Source organism: Lolium rigidum, chromosome 7 (genome assembly GCF_022539505.1).
Source record: "Lolium rigidum isolate FL_2022 chromosome 7, APGP_CSIRO_Lrig_0.1, whole genome shotgun sequence".
Lineage (NCBI taxonomy): Eukaryota > Viridiplantae > Streptophyta > Magnoliopsida > Poales > Poaceae > Lolium > Lolium rigidum.
Window position 1 is genome coordinate 203307739 of NC_061514.1, and position 19628 is coordinate 203327366.

Genomic DNA, 19628 nt, shown 5'->3' on the forward strand with positions numbered 1-19628 from the left:
TGATGCTAGATTTGGATTTCTGCGCAGAAACAGATTTTTAGCTGTCACGAATTTGAGTTGATCTCTCTGCAGGAAACTCGTAAAATTCTGAAAAAATTCATGCGTGATCCTCAGATATGTACGCAACTTTCATTAGTTTTGAGTTTTCTGATTTGAGCAACGGAAGTACCTCGAAAAAATCTGTGTTTACTGGTTGTTCTGTTTTGACAGATTCTGTCTCTGTTTTTTTGCATTGTCTCTTGTGGACTTTAAGTAAGGCTTTCTAGACGTGGAGAGCTGTAGCTAATGTTTTATTGAGTTCTTGCAATATGTCACTACAGAACTAAAGTGGATTAAATTTTTTTGAGTACTAACCCCTTTAATGAAGTTTATGAGAAGTTTGGTGTGGCAGAAGTTTTCAAGGGTCAAGAGAGAAGGGTGATATAATGTGATCAAGAAGAGTGAAGAGCCTAAGCTTGGGGATGCCCCCGTGGTTCACCCAAGCATATTTCAAGAAGACTCAAGCGTCTAAGCTTGGGGATTCCCAAGGCATCCCCTTCTTCATCAACAACTTATCAGGTCATCTCTAGTGAAACTATATTTTAATTCTTCCACATCATATGTGCTTCACTTGGAGCGTATGTGTGCTTTTATTTTTGTTTATGTTTGAATAAATTCGGATCCTAGCAATCCTTGTGTGGGAGAGAGACACGCTCCGCTTTTTCATATGAACACTGGTGTTCTTCGCTTTATTTTTCATGTTCATAGCGAAGCTGAGAGCCGCAACACTTATTGATATTTGGTTGGAAACAGAAAATGCACTAGTAGAAACAAGGGCTTTGGTTTTTTGCCCCAGATGTCATTTGCACCGGATTTGGCACGAACCGGTGCTAAAAGGGGTCATTAGCACCGGTTCGTGGGGAGCAGCCGGCCGAGGGACTTTGCACCGGTTCGTGTTACGAACCGGTGCAAATGATCTATCTTTGCACCGGTTCGTAACACAAACCGGTGCAAAAGGTTCGTCGCCGAGCACGTGTCGGCCGAGGAATCTTTAGCACCGGTTCGTGTTACGAACCGGTGCAAAAGATAGACCATTTGCACCGGTTCGTAACACGAACCGGTGCTAAAGGTCCCTAGCCCTATTTCAGCTCAGCTACCCGGCCAAACAGCCCACTCACTTCATTTTTGCTAGGAGAAGGTGTGTGTGTTGAGTGCTAAGTTGCTTCTCTTTGGCATGCACATAAGGTGCTCGATGAAATGTGTGAGAGAGTGATGCCGCTTGATTTTACACCCAACAAAAATGAGATGAGGTGCCGGAGCGACACTTAAGCTTTCTCCTCTTTCTTTCCTCCTCGATCAAGGTTTAAGCAAGAACTTAACCCTTTCATTTGTACGGTGCTAATTTCCACTATCTATAAATATTATGATGTTTTGTAATTGTTTATTGATAAACTTAATTAATTATTTGATGTAGATGAACCGGCGGCAATGGATGTACGTTGACCGACGTCTACCCGAGTTCGGATCGGGCCTGGAAGAATTTATCCGTGTGGCTCAGGAAAACCCACAGGCGGATGGTTTTATGTGTTGTCCATGTGTTGATTGCCATAACTTGAAGCAATACCCTGAATGACAAGTCATTCACTCACACCTGCTTTGGAAAGGTTTCATGCCCAGCTATAATTGTTGGACCAAGCATGGAGAAAGAGGGGTTATGATGGAAGACGACGAAGAAGAAGAAGAGGATGATGATATGTAACCTAACTACGGTGATACTGCAACGAGGGCATGATGAAGATGAAGATGCAGGAGGAGGTGATCAAGACGAAGAGGCATCGGATGAGCCCGTTGATGATGATCTTCGTCGGGCCATCGCCGATGCACACAGAGATGCGAAACGAAAACGAGAAGCGAAAGTTAAAGGGCATGTTAGATGATCACAAAAAGAAGTTATACCCAAATTGCTAAGATGGCAACACAAAGCTCGGTGCCACCCCGGAGTTGCCGCAATGGAAGGCGAGAGGCTGGTATATGTGACAAGCCATTTGAGAAGTTACCGAAAATAATGAAGAGGAGGTTTCCAAAGAATAACGAATTGCCCGACGGTACGTACGAAGCAAAGAAGGTTCTCTCGCCCTCTAGGATTAGAGGTGTCGAAGATACATGCATGCATTAATGACCGCATCCTCTACCGCGCCGAGTATGAAAATTTGGAAAATGTCCGGTATGCACCGCACTTCGGTATAAGATCAGGCGAGATGACCCCGGTGATGTTGAGGGCGAGCCCCTAGGAAGAGGGTCCCCGCCAAGGTTATGTGGTATGCTCCTATAATACCACGGTTGAAACGTCTCGTTCGTAAATAAAGAGCATGCCAGGTTGTTGCGATGGCACAAAGAAGACCGTAAGAAAGACGAGATGCTCGAGACACCCCGCCGATGGGTCGCAGTGGAGGACAATCGATAGAGAGTTCCCGGATTTTGCAGATGACGCGAGGAACTTAAGGTTTGGCCTAAGTACGGATGGAATGAATCCTTTTGGGGAGCAGAGCTGCAGTCATAGCACTTGGCCTCGTAACTCTATGTATCTATAACCTTCCGCCTTGGTTGTGCATGAAGCGGAAGTTCATTATGATGCCGGTGCTCATCCAAGGCCCAAAGCAACCCGGCAACGACATTGATGTGTACCTACAGCCATTATTTGAAGAACTCTTACAGCTTGTGGAGCAAACCAGGTGTACATGCATGGGATGAGTACAAACAGGAGTCATTTAACCTACGAGCGTTGCTTTTCGTGACCATCAATGATTGGCCTGCTCTTAGTAACCTTTCGTGACGTACAAACAAGGGATACAATGCATGCACGCACCGTTTAGATGAGACCGAAGGTGCCTATTTGCATAAATGTAAGAAGGTTGTGTACCGGGGCATCGTCGATTTCTTCCAAAGAGGCACCCCGTCGAAAGAAAGGCAATCATTTCGGAGGTGAGGCAGATCGCCGGGTGAACCCCGAACTCCGTACCGGTGATGCTTTACTTGATATGGTCAAGGACCTAAAAGTAATCTTTGGAAAGGGTCCTCGGCGGTCAATCTGTTCCGAATGACGACGTTACCGGACACGCACCCATGTGGAAGAAAAAATCTATATTTTGGGATCTACCCTATTGGAAAGTCCTAGAGGTCCGCTCTTCAATCGACGTGATGCACGTGACGAAGAATCTTTGCGTGAACCTGCTAGGTTTCTTAGGCGTGTATGGGAAGACAAAAGATACACCGAAGCACGGGAGGACCGAGTATCGTATGAAAGTCCCAAAAGACAAGCAAGAACAGGATTACAAGGATACGGGGAGTCGCTTAAGTCCCGCCAGCCTACGCTCTTACCAAAGCAGAGAAGGATATCTTTTTGAAGTCCTTTGACGTATCAAGGTCCCGTCCGGCTTCTCCTCCAATATAAAGGGAATTATAAATATGGAGAAGAAAACATTCCGTAACCCGAAGTCGCATGACCGCCACATTATTATGACGCAGCTTGTTTCCGGTTGCACTGGGGGGCTTCTGCCGGAAAATGTTCGAATACCCATTGTGAAGCTATGTGCATTCCTTAATGCGATATCTCAGAAGGTAATCGATCCAGCTAGTCTTCCAAGGTTACAGAAGGATGTGGTGCAATGTCTTGTTAGCTTTGAGTTGGTGTTTCCACCATCTTTCTTCAATATTATGACACATCTCCTGGTTCACCTTGTCGAAGAGATTGCCATCCTCGGTCCTGTCTTTCTACACAATATGTTCCCCTTCGAGAGGTTCATGGGGGTCTTAAAGAAATATGTTCATAACCGTGCTAGGCCGAAGGAAGCATCTCCAAGGGCTATGGAACAGAGGAGGTCATCGAGTTCTGTGTTGACTTCATTCCTGACCTTAAGTCGATTGGTGTTCCTGAATCGCGACATGAGGGGCGACTAAGTGGAAAAGGCACGCTAGGAAGGAAATCAATGATATCAAGGGACGGCATTTCTTTCACTCAAGCACACTACACAGTTCTACAAAGTTCCACCTTGGTGGCCCCGTATATCACTGATCCCAAGAATATTGTGCGCTCAGAACATCCGGGGCGGTCCGAAGACCTGGATTACGCATAAACATATGCAGACATTCGGCGGTTGGCTCCGAGAACATCTCATTAATAACAACAATATTGTAGATCAGTTGTACATGTTGGCTGGGTCACCATCTTCGACTATAGTGACTTTCCAGGGGTACAAGATAAATGGAAATACCTTCTACACGTTCGCCCAAGATAAAAAGAGCACCAACCAAAACAGTGGTGTCCGCATTGATGCAACAAACACTAGTAGTGGCAAAAAGGACACATATTATGGTTACATAGAGGAGATATGGGAACTTGACTATGGACCTTCTTTTAAGGTCCCTTTATTTCGGTGCAAATGGTTCAAGTCTGGATGGAAAAGGGGTAAAGGTAGACCAGCTGTATCGGAATGACAACAAGTGGATCTCAACAATCTTGGTTACAGAGACGAACCATTCGTCCTAGCCAATGATGTGGCTCAGGTTTTCTATGTGAAGGACATGTCCTCTAGATCGAAGAAAAGAAAACATAAGGAAACGAGCTCATCCGATGAGCCAAAGCGTCACATAGTTCTTTCGGTGGAAAAGAACCATCGTGGGAGTCGAGGACAAGACAGACATGTCGGAAGATTATAATAAGTTTGCTGAAATTCCGCCCTTCACAGGTGAACATTGATCCAACCATCGCGTTAAATGCTGAAGATACTCCATGGTTACTGGTCGAAGCGATCATAATGTATTAATTATTATCATGTACCTTGAGCTCATATTGTGAAGCGTTTGTTGTGATATGTATCTGTAACATTGGTCGTTTTAACTAAATGCAATTATCCAAGTTTATTATTTTTCTAGATACACATGTTTGGAAATTTATCCTCACCTACTGGTTGTTGGGTGTATAGTAGCAGCTTCCGAGCGGGACTTGCGGGAAGAGTTACTCGGGCGGAGCTTCCGAAGATGTCTAAGACGGCCGTCCATCTAAGACATCTTCGAGAAACTCCGCCGGGGTATATAAACTAATCAACCGTCTTTAGCACCGGTTCCAGCCATTAACCGGGATAAAACGACAACGACTTTATTGAAATTTAACAAGATACGTTAACTAAACTTAAACTAAAAGAACGACAACACTGCTTTATTGAAATTCAACAATAACAACTTCTACTAGTTCTTCCGCGCATCCGCTGCCGCCCTCCCGGCTGCCGCCTCTGCCGCAGCCTCCTCCTCACGACGACGCTTATGCATCTCCTCACTATCCAGATCCGCCACACGCGGCCGCTTATGCAACTCCTGGAGACTCTGCCTCTCAAACGCTTCTATGGTAGCCGCTAGCGCCGCCTCCTCCCACTCCTCTATCTCTGTGAGCTGCGGGTCCACCTCATCCGCTGCTCCCCTCCTGGCTGCCGCCTCCTGCCGCAGCTGCTGCTGCAGCTCCTCCCACTCCTCTATCTCCGCGAGCTGCGGGTCCACCTCCACCGGCGGTGGGTGCGGCTTTCGAGGGATTGTGCAATGGGCTAGGGTTCAGTGATGAGTGAAATGGGAGACACGGGGGAGTACTATTTATAGAGGGCGTTTAGGCGGGAAATCTCCGCGCTGCGCGTCGTGGTGGGAAAATGTCAAGTGCGGCGTCGTGGCGGGAACATATCCCGCGCAGCGTCGTGGCGGGAAATGTCCAGCGCGGCGTCGTGGCGGGAACATATCCCGCGCGGCGTCGTGGCGGAAACCCGCGCAGCGTCGTGGCGGGAACTCGATCCCGCGCGAAACAGAGAAAAAAGGCGGGAAGAACGCAAAATTTTCAGCCTAAATTTGGGTCTTTTGCACCGGTTCGTGGCTGGAACCGGTGCAAAAGAGTCTTTTGCACCGGTTCCAGCCACGAACCGGTGCAAAAGACCCCTTCTACTTAACTGCCCGCGCCCCTCCTTCTTCCCCATTCGCGCGAGGAGATTTTGGACGCCGGCAGGCTGCCAAATTTTTGCACGCCCTGCCGCCGTCGCCCGCCGCCCGCCCGCGCCGTCGCCCGCCGTCCGCGCCGTCGCCCGCGCGCTGCCGCCCACCCGCGCCGCGCCCTGCTCCTCCTCTTCCTCCTCCACACCGCGCCGCGCCGGCCTGCTCCTCTTCCTCTCTTCCGCGTCGTCGCCCGCGCGCCGCCGCCCACCCGCGCCGCCCTACTCCTCCCTCCGCGCCGTCCGCCGCCGCACGCCCTCGAGGTGAGTTGCGCCGCCCGCCCCTGCCCCCTCCTTTTTTTTGTTTTAGTTAGTTTTTAGTTACAAATTTTAGTTAGGAAATTTTAGTTAGAAATTTTAGTTCGGAAATTTTAGTTAGAAACAATTTAGTTAGGAAATTTTAGTTAGAAAATTTTAGTTAGGAAATTTTAGTTACGAAATTTTAGTTAGGAAATTGTTAGAAATTTTAGTTAGGAAATTGTTAGAAATTTTAGTTAGGAAATTGTTAGAAATTTTAGTTAGAAAAAATTTAGTGTGTTAGAAAAAAGTTAGTGTGTTACATGTGTTAGGAAATTTTAGTTAGAAAAAATTTAGTGTGTTAGATGTGTTAGGAAATTTTAGTATGTGTTAGATTTTAAATAGTATTTGTTAGAAAAAATTAGATGGAATATGTAAGTACTTTATTTTAGATGTGTTAGAAAAAAATTAGATGGAATATGTCAGTACTATATTAGTATGTGTTAGAAAATTTTTAATTACTTTGATTCATATTCATAAGTACTTTATTCAAATTCAATATTATATTTGTTAGTTTGCATACGATGCCGCGGCCTCCGCGTCCTGGAGCTAGGACAGTTTTAGAGGAGATGCAGCAGATGGGGGAAGTCCGGGACTGGGCTCCGCCGGGTGGCACTCGGGAGGTGTTATCTTCCGGGCGCGCACCTTGGTGCGGAATACGGCTCCCGTCGTCGACCCGGATATTCTCCGGTGGAGGTCTTATGGGCCACGTTCGTTTCGTAGGAGCCGGCCCCGCCGGAGGAGGTAGCTCAGCCGCATTGAAGCGGAGGACCAGCGACGTTCGCCGTTACATGTATGCGTTAGACAACATGTATAGGACCGGATGGAGCGTTATGCAGGGATCTCATGTTAGCTATGCTCCCGTTGTTGTTCCGTGGCTTTGGGGGTACACCCAGCGCGGCTCAGGACCCGGTCGGCGCCCTCTAGGACCCGGTCTGCGCGGTTGAGTGTTTGTAGTAGTGATTGATGTATTATCGATCTATGTATGCGCATGTAACTGCACTATCTGCTTTCAGCACTATTATCGATCCTTAGTTAAGAACTATATATGTATTGAGCATTATCCTTAATTAGTACCTACATATATATGTATAACTCTAATATTTTGATCATGTATTGAGCATTATTCTTAATTACTTGTAAGTCTTTGCGTAAACTTGTAAGTCTTTGCGGAATCTTGCTTCGTTGTGTTTATAGCATTAGAATAACTTTTAAGTCTTTGCGTAAACTATGGAAAGAGACCTAGAACAAGAATATCTCGTTGAGGAGATTATCCGTGATGATGACGATATCACCTCTCTTTACCTAAACCAATCCGGCGAGGGAGACGAGCGAACCCGAGGAGACGGCTCCGATGAGGAAGATGAGCAAGACCACCGTGGAGACGACTCCGGTGAGGGAGAAGGTGACGACTGCGAGGGAGAAGCTCACCACGCCGAGGTATATATATTAATTAACCAAGCCTACGGATATGTGCATATACATATATTAACGTTGTTTCTTCTTTTAGACCTCCCAATCAACACACTCTACCGGCAGAACTAAACGAGGCGCGGCCAGAAAGATGGAAGAGCATGAAAGGTGCATCATCACGGAAATCGCTATAGACGGCGAACCGATTTCTCCCAAGGATCACGCAAAAAAGTTTGTAAGTCAATGTGGAGTTATTGTTAGGGACACCATCCCGATCACCACTCAAGAATGGAAGAAACCTGCAAAGGCGGACGAAGGAGTTACTTACGTCGATACGAGATCCAAAAATCTGATGTTTAGGAAACTCATGGTAAATTTCACATTTCCGGAGCCAGCTGACTCTGATAGTGATAATAAAAGGCCAGACCCTGAGGATCCCGAGCTGAATAGCATACAACGAAGAGTCAAGAAGTGGGCTCTTAAGAAGATGGCAACGTAGTTCAATGACTACAAGAAGAAATTGGACAACTCCTTTGTCAAGAAAAATAAGACTCCAGATTTCAAGGGCCCCTATGAGAAGATAAAAGACCACTGGGAGGCATTTGTGAAGTACAAGACATCGGAGAGGGCAAAGACAAGGTCAGACACCAACAAGAAAAATGCTGCTAATAAGATGTACTTCCATACCATGGGGTGAGGAGGCTACAAGGCTGGCAAAAATGCTGCTAAATGGAACCAGCGGTCAAGGGATTGGTTTTACGCGCATGGGGGCACGTTGGACGCACAAGGGTTCTGCATATATACACAAAGACATCGGGAAAACCCACTTCCCATCGAAGCCTTTAGAAATGCTGCAAAGGAAGTTGAAGAGGGGAAGTTCCGTCCCGAAAGAGAGAAGGACCAGCTCACACGCGCCCTTGGGAATCCCGAACACCCAGGACGAACACGAACCATACCAGGTGGCAAGCCGTGGTGTATTGGGTTTCCGCGTAAACGAAGAAATATCCCGATAGAAGCCGTCGGAGGCAAAAGGATGTGGTTCAAGAACGCGTTGCTAAGCTAGAGTAGCAAGTGAGGATGATAATGTCGGCTCAGCCACAGCTCACCCAACCTCAACCTAATCCGCGGATAGAAGAAGTTGCATTCGATGCTACCGGCCAGGGATCTCAGCGGAAGAGCAGCGTGGCTTCCACGGAGCTGCCTGGTGATGATGCAGATGTGGATCCGCAGATGGCTCCTCCCTCCCCTGTGGATCCGCAGATGCCTTCTGATCTCTACCCCGTGGACTTTATCACGCAGTCGACACCTTGTGAGCTACATTTCCAAACGATGGGCTACTTAACGCTCAAGGCGGCGATCGGCTATGTCTTACCGCCGGTACCCGATCAAAGATATCACTTCAAGCCGGTTCCACCCGGATACGCTCGTTGCCGGGGTGGATCAAGTTATGGATGGGTATGGGCCGCCGAGGCTTGACCACCCCGCCGGTGAAGGGGATTTGCTAGAGCCGGGAGAGGCCAAGAACACTACGGCTCTATGGCGAAAGGAATTCATTGTGATTCCGGGTTGGAAGGCGCCAACAAGGTCTCCACCGAGCCGCATTCTCCACCGATGCAGCCGTCTCCAGCTGCGCGAGCCTTCCCCGCCGCGCGTGAGCCTTCCCCGCCGGCGCGTGAGCCATCTCCGCCGCCGCGTGAGCCTTCCCCGCCGGCGCGTGAGCCATCTCCGCCGCCGCGTGAGCCTTCTCCGCCGCCCAAGTATAAGAGGAAAATTAGGCGGACCGCTACGACACAGCTGAGTCGTAACAAATCACCGAGACGCAAACAAGAGCCCCTCCCAAGAGTGCCTAAGGTTGCTCCCAAGAGACCTTATGACTATACAAGCTTGAGGAAAATGCCAAGATCGTAGCCGAACAAAGACAAGCAACAAATGTTGAAACTTAAAAAGCCCCAGCTTGAGTCGGAGCCAGCTATATCTCTGGAAAAGAAGTTGAAACTGATGAAGAACCTTCATCAACCTGAGCCAAGTCTTTCATCGAACTATGACCGGTCTATTCGCAAGTCAAATGTGTTAGCAAGAGAGCGGTGGGAAAAAATTAAGGTAGATGGGAAACCAGGTTCCTCAGCTTGGAGCCCGTAAAAACTCGTGCCCCCCGCTCCAAGTGTATCCCGATGTCCTAGCGTGCCTTGATCCAACGATGGTAAAACTATACAAAGATGAGGCAGATGCGGCCGGTATGAGTATTCCTGAGTACTTAAGCCGCATCGAATTCATGGACACGGACGATGTCCAATTAGCATACCATTACACATACGGGGAACCTTTTGTCAGAGCTGCGGAGTTGCCTAATCTATCTGTTGTGGTCAGAAACCCACCGGCGGGCAGCGACGGGCAACACCGTAGAGCCGGGAATCTCCCGGATCGCGGCCGGCCCCCGGTCCCTCCGAGCGACGGCCCGCAAAGCCTTCGCGCACACGTCCAATGCTGTCGCAAGGGCGTGCCACCCGACCTATACCCGGTCGTGAAGGTGTGGGATGATGTCTCGCTTAGTTTCCCGCATGGCATACACGTAAACGTTAAATACGAGCCTCGATCGGCTCTCAAGTTGTCTCGTGAATCGGCTCAAAGAGCCGATCCACCCATGATACGTACGAGGTGTACGATCGGATGGTGGTCCCGCTTGATCAAGATAAAGCTAAAGCGACCTACTACGATTTGGGGTTTTCACCGCATAATCGGAACATCCTACTCGTGATTGGGCCTCGCGCTCGCGCACGGTGATCGTAAGCCGATCCTAGACAGGGCCTAAAAACCAACACGAGGTTGATCCTCGAACGTCCTCGTCTAGGGCTAGCAAACGACACCCTACACGCCGCCGGATCCTCCAACACTTTGTAAGGCCTAACAATGCAGATATTAAACTAATCCTTGAAGAACAAGGAGCAATCATAACGGATCGGATCTACTAAACAATGATCAAGCGGGTGCCGCCCTTACACCCGTGACAGGCGTAAGGGCGGCTAGATGCCTAAGGGTTGAACGACGATAGCATATGATACGAAGAACAATGCTAACCCTAGAACATCTATGATAACTACGTTGCTCGCCATCAAAAAGGCTTCAGATGACGAGCAACGCATGGAAGACGAATAAACGTAGTGCTGCCTAGATCGCAAGATGCGATCTAGGCAGCATGGTGCTTACCCGGAAGAAACCCTCGAGACGGGGGAGTTGGCGATGCGCCGAGATTGGTTTGTGTTGAACGTTGGTTGTTGCTTATTTCATAAACCCTAGATACATATTTATAGTCCGTAGACTTTCTAACGTGGGAATAATCCCAACCGTGCACGAGGCAAACTCTAACTAACCGACACGTAATCTACTATGTTACAGATATAAGGGCAAACTAGCCCAAACTTTGCATATAAGGCCGATTCACGTATTTCTTCCGTATATAATCTTCAAGCCCATCTTGATCCCGGCCCACCTCTGACTTGGTAAAATTCTGGTGATAACACTATCAACACAGCTGCGAAGACTACATAATTGGTACTTGGATGCATGTAAGGACGGCCAGAACTGGATCATGGTGGCAATAAGAGATGAGCACTACGGGCGAACTGACGTGATGAACATCGAATTTTGTGAATTATTTCAGTTATTCAACCAAGACGCCCTCGACAAATCTCTGCTGAGTGCATACTGTCTCGTAAGTATTATTTATGTAATTAAGTCTCTACCGCGGCTCGTCCATTATTGCATGCATATAACCATACTCTCACCGTATTATGCAGAATGAAGATTCGCGAATGCCGCAAGGGGAAAATCTATGATCTTGGATTTGTTGACCCATATACCGTGAATGGGTATACTGTCGACAACTCTCCCAAGGACACGGAGAATAACTTGGTACATGTCTTAAGGAAAAACTCATACAAAAGGGCAATACTATTTCCTTACAACTTCGCGTGAGTGTTACTCTCTTCACACATTAAATCTTTTTCGCTTACTCCATGTGTTAAGTGTAATTGATGAGTTATGCATATATATATATGTGTGTGTCCGCAGTGTTTCACTATATCCTCGCTAGTCATTGAACCCGACACCGGGATAGTAGAAGTCATGGACTCGAAGAGTAAACCCCTTGAGGCGTGGGGGACATGGCTGATATCCTCCACAAGGCTTGGAAACGGTTCACCAACAAAGCTCCGGTTTAAAGAATAAAGAACTTCGAATAAAACATGTACCGGTAAGTACTAATGGCTAGGCCGCGCATCTCTTTGATTCTAGTTTCAATACAATTATTATCATCCTTGATTATATATATATTATTTTGATTGAACTTTGTTCTCGTAAAGTGCTTGAGGCAAGAGGACGGGAATAATTTATGCGGGTTCTACGTTTGCGAGTTCATCCGCCGTAATACCCATCATGTGAGGGACATTTTGGAACAACTTGATGTAAGTAATTAAACAACATTCATGGCTTTATTTTATCACCTTGTGTTTCATTCACATACACACATATATATATACCGACCATCGTACCTTCTTCAAATTATTAGATCGAACGGTTACGGGACGGTCTTCTAGCAACAGAGCGTGTACGAGCAATTCAAGAAGAACTCGGCGGGGTTCTTACTTGAGCAAGTCATAGCTCCGGATGGAGAACACTATGTGGACAACCGCCAATATCAAAGTTGATGTAGACATATATATATATATATATATATGCATGAACGTGTGTCACTTTGATTGATATATGTAATACAATGGTTTCCTATATATATATTTGAATTGTTTGCATTAATATTATACCGTGTTTCGAATGGAGGCGCAGCTCGCCGCGGCAGCGTTTTAGTGAAAATTCCTGCCGCGGCAGAAGTCTGCCGCGGCAGCCGTTTTAGTGCAATTCTCTGCCGCGCAGAGTCTACCGCGGCAGGGAATGGCACCAAAACCCTGCCGCGGCACAACCCTTTTTCACCGGTTCGTATTACGAACCGGTGCAAAAAGTCCCCCGCCGGACTCTCCACAGTACGGCCACGTGGTGCCCCTTTAGCACCGGTTTGTAACCGAACCGGTGCAAAAGGGGGGGGGGCCTTTTGCACCGGATGGTTTGCACCGGTTGGCCATCCGGTGCATATGGGCCTTTTGAACCGGTGCAAAAGAGCAGTTTTCCACTAGTGATGCTTCATATTATCTTGAATAATTTGATACTTGGCAATTGTTTTGAGCTCTCAAGTATATCATGTTTACGCTCTTGCATCATGTAGTTTAAACCTATTAGTGGAGAACTACCGTAGAGCTTGTTGAAATTTGGTTTGCGTGATTGGTCTCTCTAAGGTCTAGATATTTTCTAGTAAAAGTGTTTGAGCAACAAGGAAGACAGTGTGGAGTCTTATAATGCTTGCAATATGTTCTTATGTAAGTTTTACTGTACCGATTCATACTTGTGTTTGCTTCAAACAACCTTGCTAGCCAAAGCCTTGTACTGAGAGGGAATGCTTCTCGTGCATCCAAAACCTTGAGCCAAAACCTATGCCATTTGTGTCCACCATATCTACCTACTATGTGGTATTTCCCGCCATTCCAAGTAAATACTTCATGTGCTACCTTTAAACAATTCAAAAGCTATTATCTCTTATTTGTGTCAATGTTTTATATCTCATGAGGAAGTATGTGGTGTTTATCTTTCAACCTTGTCATTTACTTCTGACAGACTTTCATCAATGGACTAGTGGCATATACATCCGCTTATCCAATAATTTTGCAAAAAGAGCTGGCAATGGGGTGCCCAGTCCCAATTAATTAACTTTCATTAATAATTCTCTTCACATGTTTTGCCCTAATCTATCAGTAAGCAACTTAATTTTGCAAATAGACACTCCTCCATGGTATGTGAATGTTGGAAGGCACCCGAGGATTCGGTTAGCCATGGCTTGTGTAAGCAAAAGGTTGGGAGGAGTGTCATCAATAATGAAACTAAAATACATGTGTAAACAAAAGAGAAGAGGGATGATCTACCTTGCTGGTAGAGATAACGTCCTTCATAGGAGCCGCTCTTGAAAGTCTGGTTGATAAGGTAGTTAGAGTACCCACTACCATTGGTTGACAACAACAAACACCTCTCAAAACTTTACTTTTATGCTCTCTATATGATTTCAAAACTTGAAAAGCTCTAGCACATGATTTAATCCTCGCTTCCTCTCGCGAAGGGCCTTTCTTTTACTTTATGTTGAGTCTCGTTTACCTACTTCTTTCTATCTTAGAAGCAAACACTTGTGTCAACTGTGTGCATTGATTCTTACATGCTTGCTTATTGCACTTATTATATTACTTTGTGTTGACAATTATCCATGAGATATGCATGTTGAAGTTGAAAGCAATTGCTGAAACTTAAATCTTCCTTTGTGTTGCTTCAAACCTCTTATTAAGAATTTATTGCTTTATGAGTTAACTCTTATGCAAGACTTTTTGATGCTTGTCTTGAAAGTACTATTCATGAAAAGTTTTTGCTATATGTTATCTATTTGTTAGCAAACTATAGATCATTGCCTTGAGTCACTTCATTCATCTCATATGCTTTACAATAGTATGATCAAGATTATGTTGGTACCATGTCACTTCAGAAATTATTCTTTTTATCGTTTACCTACTCGAGGGCGAGTAGGAACTAAGCTTGGGGATGCTTGATACGTCTCCAACGTATCTATAATTTCTGATGTTCTATGCTAGTTTTATGACAATACCTACATGTTTTGCTCAAACTTTATAATGTTTTTATGCATTTTCCGGGACTAACCTATTAACAAGATGCCGAAGTGCCGCTTCCGTTTTCTCGCTGTTTTTGGTTCCGTAAAAGCTGTTCGGGCAATATTCTCGGAATTCGACGAAACAAAAGCCAAACCTCCTATTTTACCGAGACGGACCCAGAACACCGAAGGAGAGACGAAGAGGGGCCGAGGGGGCCCCACACCACCTGGCGGCGCGGCCAAGAGGGGGGGGCGCGCCGAGCTATGGGGTGGGTGATGTCTACGGGTGCTTCTATTCTTGTAGACAGTGTTGGGCCTCCAAGAGCAGAGGTTTGTAGAACAGCAGCAAGTTTCCCTTAAGTGGATCACCCAAGGTTTATCGAACTCGGGGAGGAAGAGGTCAAAGATATCCCTCTCAAGCAACCCTGCAATCACGATACAAGAAGTCTCTTGTGTCCCCAACACACCTAATACACTTGTCAGATGTGTAGGTGCACTAGTTCGGCGAAGAGATAGTGAAATACAAGTAATATGGATGGATATGAGTGGTAATAACAATCTGAATAAAATATGGTAGCGAGTAAACATGCAACATAACAGTAAATAAACGGAGTTTCGATGCTTAGAAACAAGGCCTAGGGATCATACTTTCACTAGTGGACACTCTCAACATTGATCACATAATAAAACCACTCTACACTCTCTTGTTGGATGATGAACACCACTAATTGCGTAGGGCTACAAGAGCACCTCAATGCCGTAGTTAACAAGCTCCACAACATTCGATGTTCATATTTAAATAACCTTAGAGTGCATGATAGATCATTGCAATTACACCAAGTACTAACATAGCATGCACACTGTCACCATCACACTATGAAGGAGGAATAGATCACATCAATAATATCATAGCAATAATTAGCTTCATAATCTACAAGAGATTACAATCATAACCTACGCCAAGTACTACACGATGCACACACTGTCACCATTACACCGTGGAGGAGGAATAGAGTACTTTAATAACATCACTAGAGTAACACATAGATGAATAATGATACAAAACTCATATGAATCTCAATCATGTAAGGCAGCTCATGAGATCATTGTATTGAAGTACATAGGAGAGAGATTAACCACATAGCTACCGGTACAGCCCTTAGCCTCGATGGAGAACTACTCCCTCCTCATGGGAGACAAGCAGCGTTGATGAAGATGGCGGTGGTGTTGATGGAGATGCCTTCCGGGGCACTTCCCGCCCCGGCGGCGTGCCTGGAACGAGACTCCCGTCCCCCGCATCTTGGCTTCGCGATGGCGGCGGCTCAGGAAGGTTTCTCGTACCGTGGCTTTTCCGTATCGAGGTTTTAGGTCAGGGACCTTTAAATAGGCGAAGAGGCGGAGTCGGAGGGCCGACGGGGCGTGACACAATAGGGGCGCGGCCCGGCCCCCGGCCGCGCCACCCTCGTCATCCGGTGGCCCCGTGGCCCCCTCCGGTTGCTCTCGGTGTTCGGAAGCTTCGTGGAATTCTAAGATGTCGGGCGTTGATTTCGTCCGATTCCGAGAATATTTCCTTACTAGGATTTCTGAAACCAAAAACAGCGAAAACAAAGAATCGGCCCTTCGACATCTCGTCAATAGGTTAGTTCCGGAAAACGCATATAAATGACATATAATGTGTATAAAACATGTGAGTATCATCATAAAAGTAGCATGGAACATAAGAAATTATAGATACGTTTGAGACATATCAAGCATCCCCAAGCTTAGTTCCTACTCGCCCTCGAGTAGGTAAACGATAACAAAGATAATTTCTGAAGTGACATGCTATCATAATCTTGATCATACTATTGTAAAGCATATGAGATGAATGTAGCGATTCGAAGCAATTATGAAGATAATGAGTAAACAAATGAATCATATAACAAAGACTTTTCATGAATAATACTTTCAAGACAAGCATCAATAAGACTTGCATAAGAGTTAGCAATAGATTCAAAGTAAAGGCATTGAAGCAACACAAATGATGATTAAGTTTCAGCAATTGCTTTCAACTTATAACATGTATATCTCATGGATAGTTGTCAACATAAAGCAATATAACAAGTGCAATAGGTAAACATGTAAGAATCAATGCACACAGTTGACACAAGTGTTTGCTTCTAAGATAGAAAAAATGGGTAAACTGACTCAACAATAAAGTAGAAGATAGGCCCTTCGCAGAGGGAAGCAGGGATTAAATCATGTGCTAGAGCTTTTTAAGTTTTGAAATCATATAGAGAGCATAAAAGTAAAGTTTTGAGAGGTGTTTGTTGTTGTCAACGAATGGTAGTGGGCACTCTAACCCCCTTGCCAAACAGACTTTCAAAGAGCGGCTCCCATGAAGGACGTTATTTCTACCAGCAAGGTAGATCATCCCTCTTCTCTTTTGTTTACACATGTACTTTAGTTTTTATTTATGGATGACACTCCTCCCAACCTTTGCTTACACAAGCCATGGCTAACCGAATCCTCGGGTGCCTTCCAACATTCACATACCATGAAGGAGTGTCTATTTGCAAAATTAAGTTGCTTATCGATGAATCAGAGCAAAACATGTGAAGAGAATTATTAATGAAGGTTGATTAATTGGGGGTCGGGAACCCCGCGCCAGCCTCTTTTTGCAAAATTATTGGATAAGCGGATGAAGCCACTAGTCCATTGGTGAAAGCTACCCAACAAGATTGAAAGATAAAACACCACATACTTCCTCATGAGCTATAAAACATTGACACAAATAAGGAGTAATAAAGTTTTGAATTGTTTAAAGGTAGCACATGAAGTAATTTACTTTGGAATGGCAGAGAAATACCATGTGGTAGGTAGGTATGGTGGACACAAATGGCATAGTTTTTGGCTCAAGGATTTGGATGCACGAGAAGAATTCCTCCCAATACAAGGCTAGGCTAGCAAGGTTGTTTGAAGCAAACTCAAGTATGAAACGGTGCAGCAAAGCTTACATATGAACATATTGTAACTATTATAAGACTTTACATTGTCTCCTTGTTGTTCAAACACCTCAACCAGAAAATATCTAGACTCTAGAGGTCAATCATGCAAACCAAATTTTAACAAGCTCTATGTAGTTCTTCATTAATAGGTACAAAGTACATGATGCAAGAGCTTAAACATGATCTATATGAGCACAACAATTGCCAAGTATCACATTATTCAAGACATTATACCATTTACCACATGCGGCATTTCCTGTTTCCAACCATATAACAATGAACGAAGCATTTTTAACCTTCGCCATGAACATTAAAAATAAAGTTAAGAACACATGTGTTCATATGCAACAGCGGAGCGTGTCTCTCTCCCACACAAGCATGATGGATCATATTTTATTCAAACAAAAACGAAAACAAAACATACAGACGCTCCAAGTAAAGTACATAAGATGTGACGGAATAAAAATATAGTTTCACTAGAGGTGACCTGATAAGTTGTCGATGAAGAAGGGGATGCCTTGGGCATCCCAAGCTTAGATGCTTGAGTCTTCTTGAAATTTGCAGGGATGAACCACGGGGGCATCCCCAAGCTTAGACTTTTCACTCTCCTTGATCATAGTATATCATCCTCCTCTCTTGACCCTTGAAAACTTCCTCCACACCAAACTCGAAACAAACTCATTAGAGGGTTAGTGCATAATCAAAAATTCACATGTTCGGAGGTGACACAATCATTCTTAACACTTCCGGACATTGCACAAAGCTACCGGAGGTTAATGGAACAAAGAAATCCATCCAACTCAAGCGAAAGAGGCAATGCGAAATAAAAGGCAGAATCTGTCAAAACAGAACAGTCCGTAAAGACGAATTTTAAAGAGGCACCAGACTTGCTCAGATGAAAATGCTCAAATTGAATGAAAGTTGCGTACATATCTGGGGATCACTCACGTAAATTGGCAGATTTTTCTGAGCTACCTACAGAGAATCATACCCAAATTCGTGACAGCAAGAAATCTGTTTCTGCGCAGTAATCCAAATCTAGTATTGACTTTACTATCAAAGACTTTACTTGGCACAACAATGCAATAAAATAAAGATAAGGATAGGTTGCTACAGTAGTAACAACTTCCAAGACACAAATAAAAAACAAAAGTACTGTAGTGAAATAAAGACATGGGTTATCTCCCAAGAAGTGCTTTCTTTATAGCCATTAAGATGGGCTCAGCAGTTTTAATGATGCACTCGCAAGAAATAAGAGTTTGAAGCAAAAGAGAGCATCAAGAAGCAAATATGAAACAAATTTAATCCTAACCCACTTCCTATAAAAAGGAATCTTGTAAATAAACAAGTCATGTAGGCATAATGCAACAAGCATAGAAAGATAAAACAAGTGTAACTTCAAAAAATTCAGCATATAGAGAGGTGTTTTAGTAACATGAAAATTTCCACAACCATATTTTCCTCTCTCATAATAATATTCAGTAGCATCATGAGCAAACTCAACAATATAACTATCAATTGAAACATTCTTATCATGAGTCTCATGCATAAAATTATTACTCTCCACATAAGCATAATCAATTGTATTAGTAATAGTGGGAGCAAATTCAACAAAGTAGCTATCATCAAATATAGGAGGCATATTGTAATCATAATTAAATTTATCCTCCATAGTAGGTGGCACCAAAAGACCACTATCATTATAATCATCATAAATAGGAGGCATATCATAATCAACATAAACTTTCTCCTCAATACCCGGAGGGCTAAAGAGATCATTTTCATCAAAACCGACCTCCCCAAGCTTAGAATTTTCTATATCATTATCAACAATGGTGTTCAAAGCGTTCATACTAATATTACTACTAGCATGAAAATAAGGTTCCATAGGTTTTTTAATTTTCGCATTAAACCATTCATGTCTTGACTCAGGAAATAGTACAAAAAGCTCACAGATGTTTTCCATTATGCCTTACTAGTATAAAACAAGAAACAAAAAGATGCAATTGCAGGATCTAAAGGAAATAGCTTCGAGCACACACACAACGACAACAGAAAAGTACTTAGTTACCTGGGACCGGAGTATGAGTGCCTTTTACCTTTCCTCCCCGGCAACGGCGCTGTAAAAGTGCTTGATGTCTACGGGTGCTTCTATTCTTGTAGATGTTGTTGGGCCTC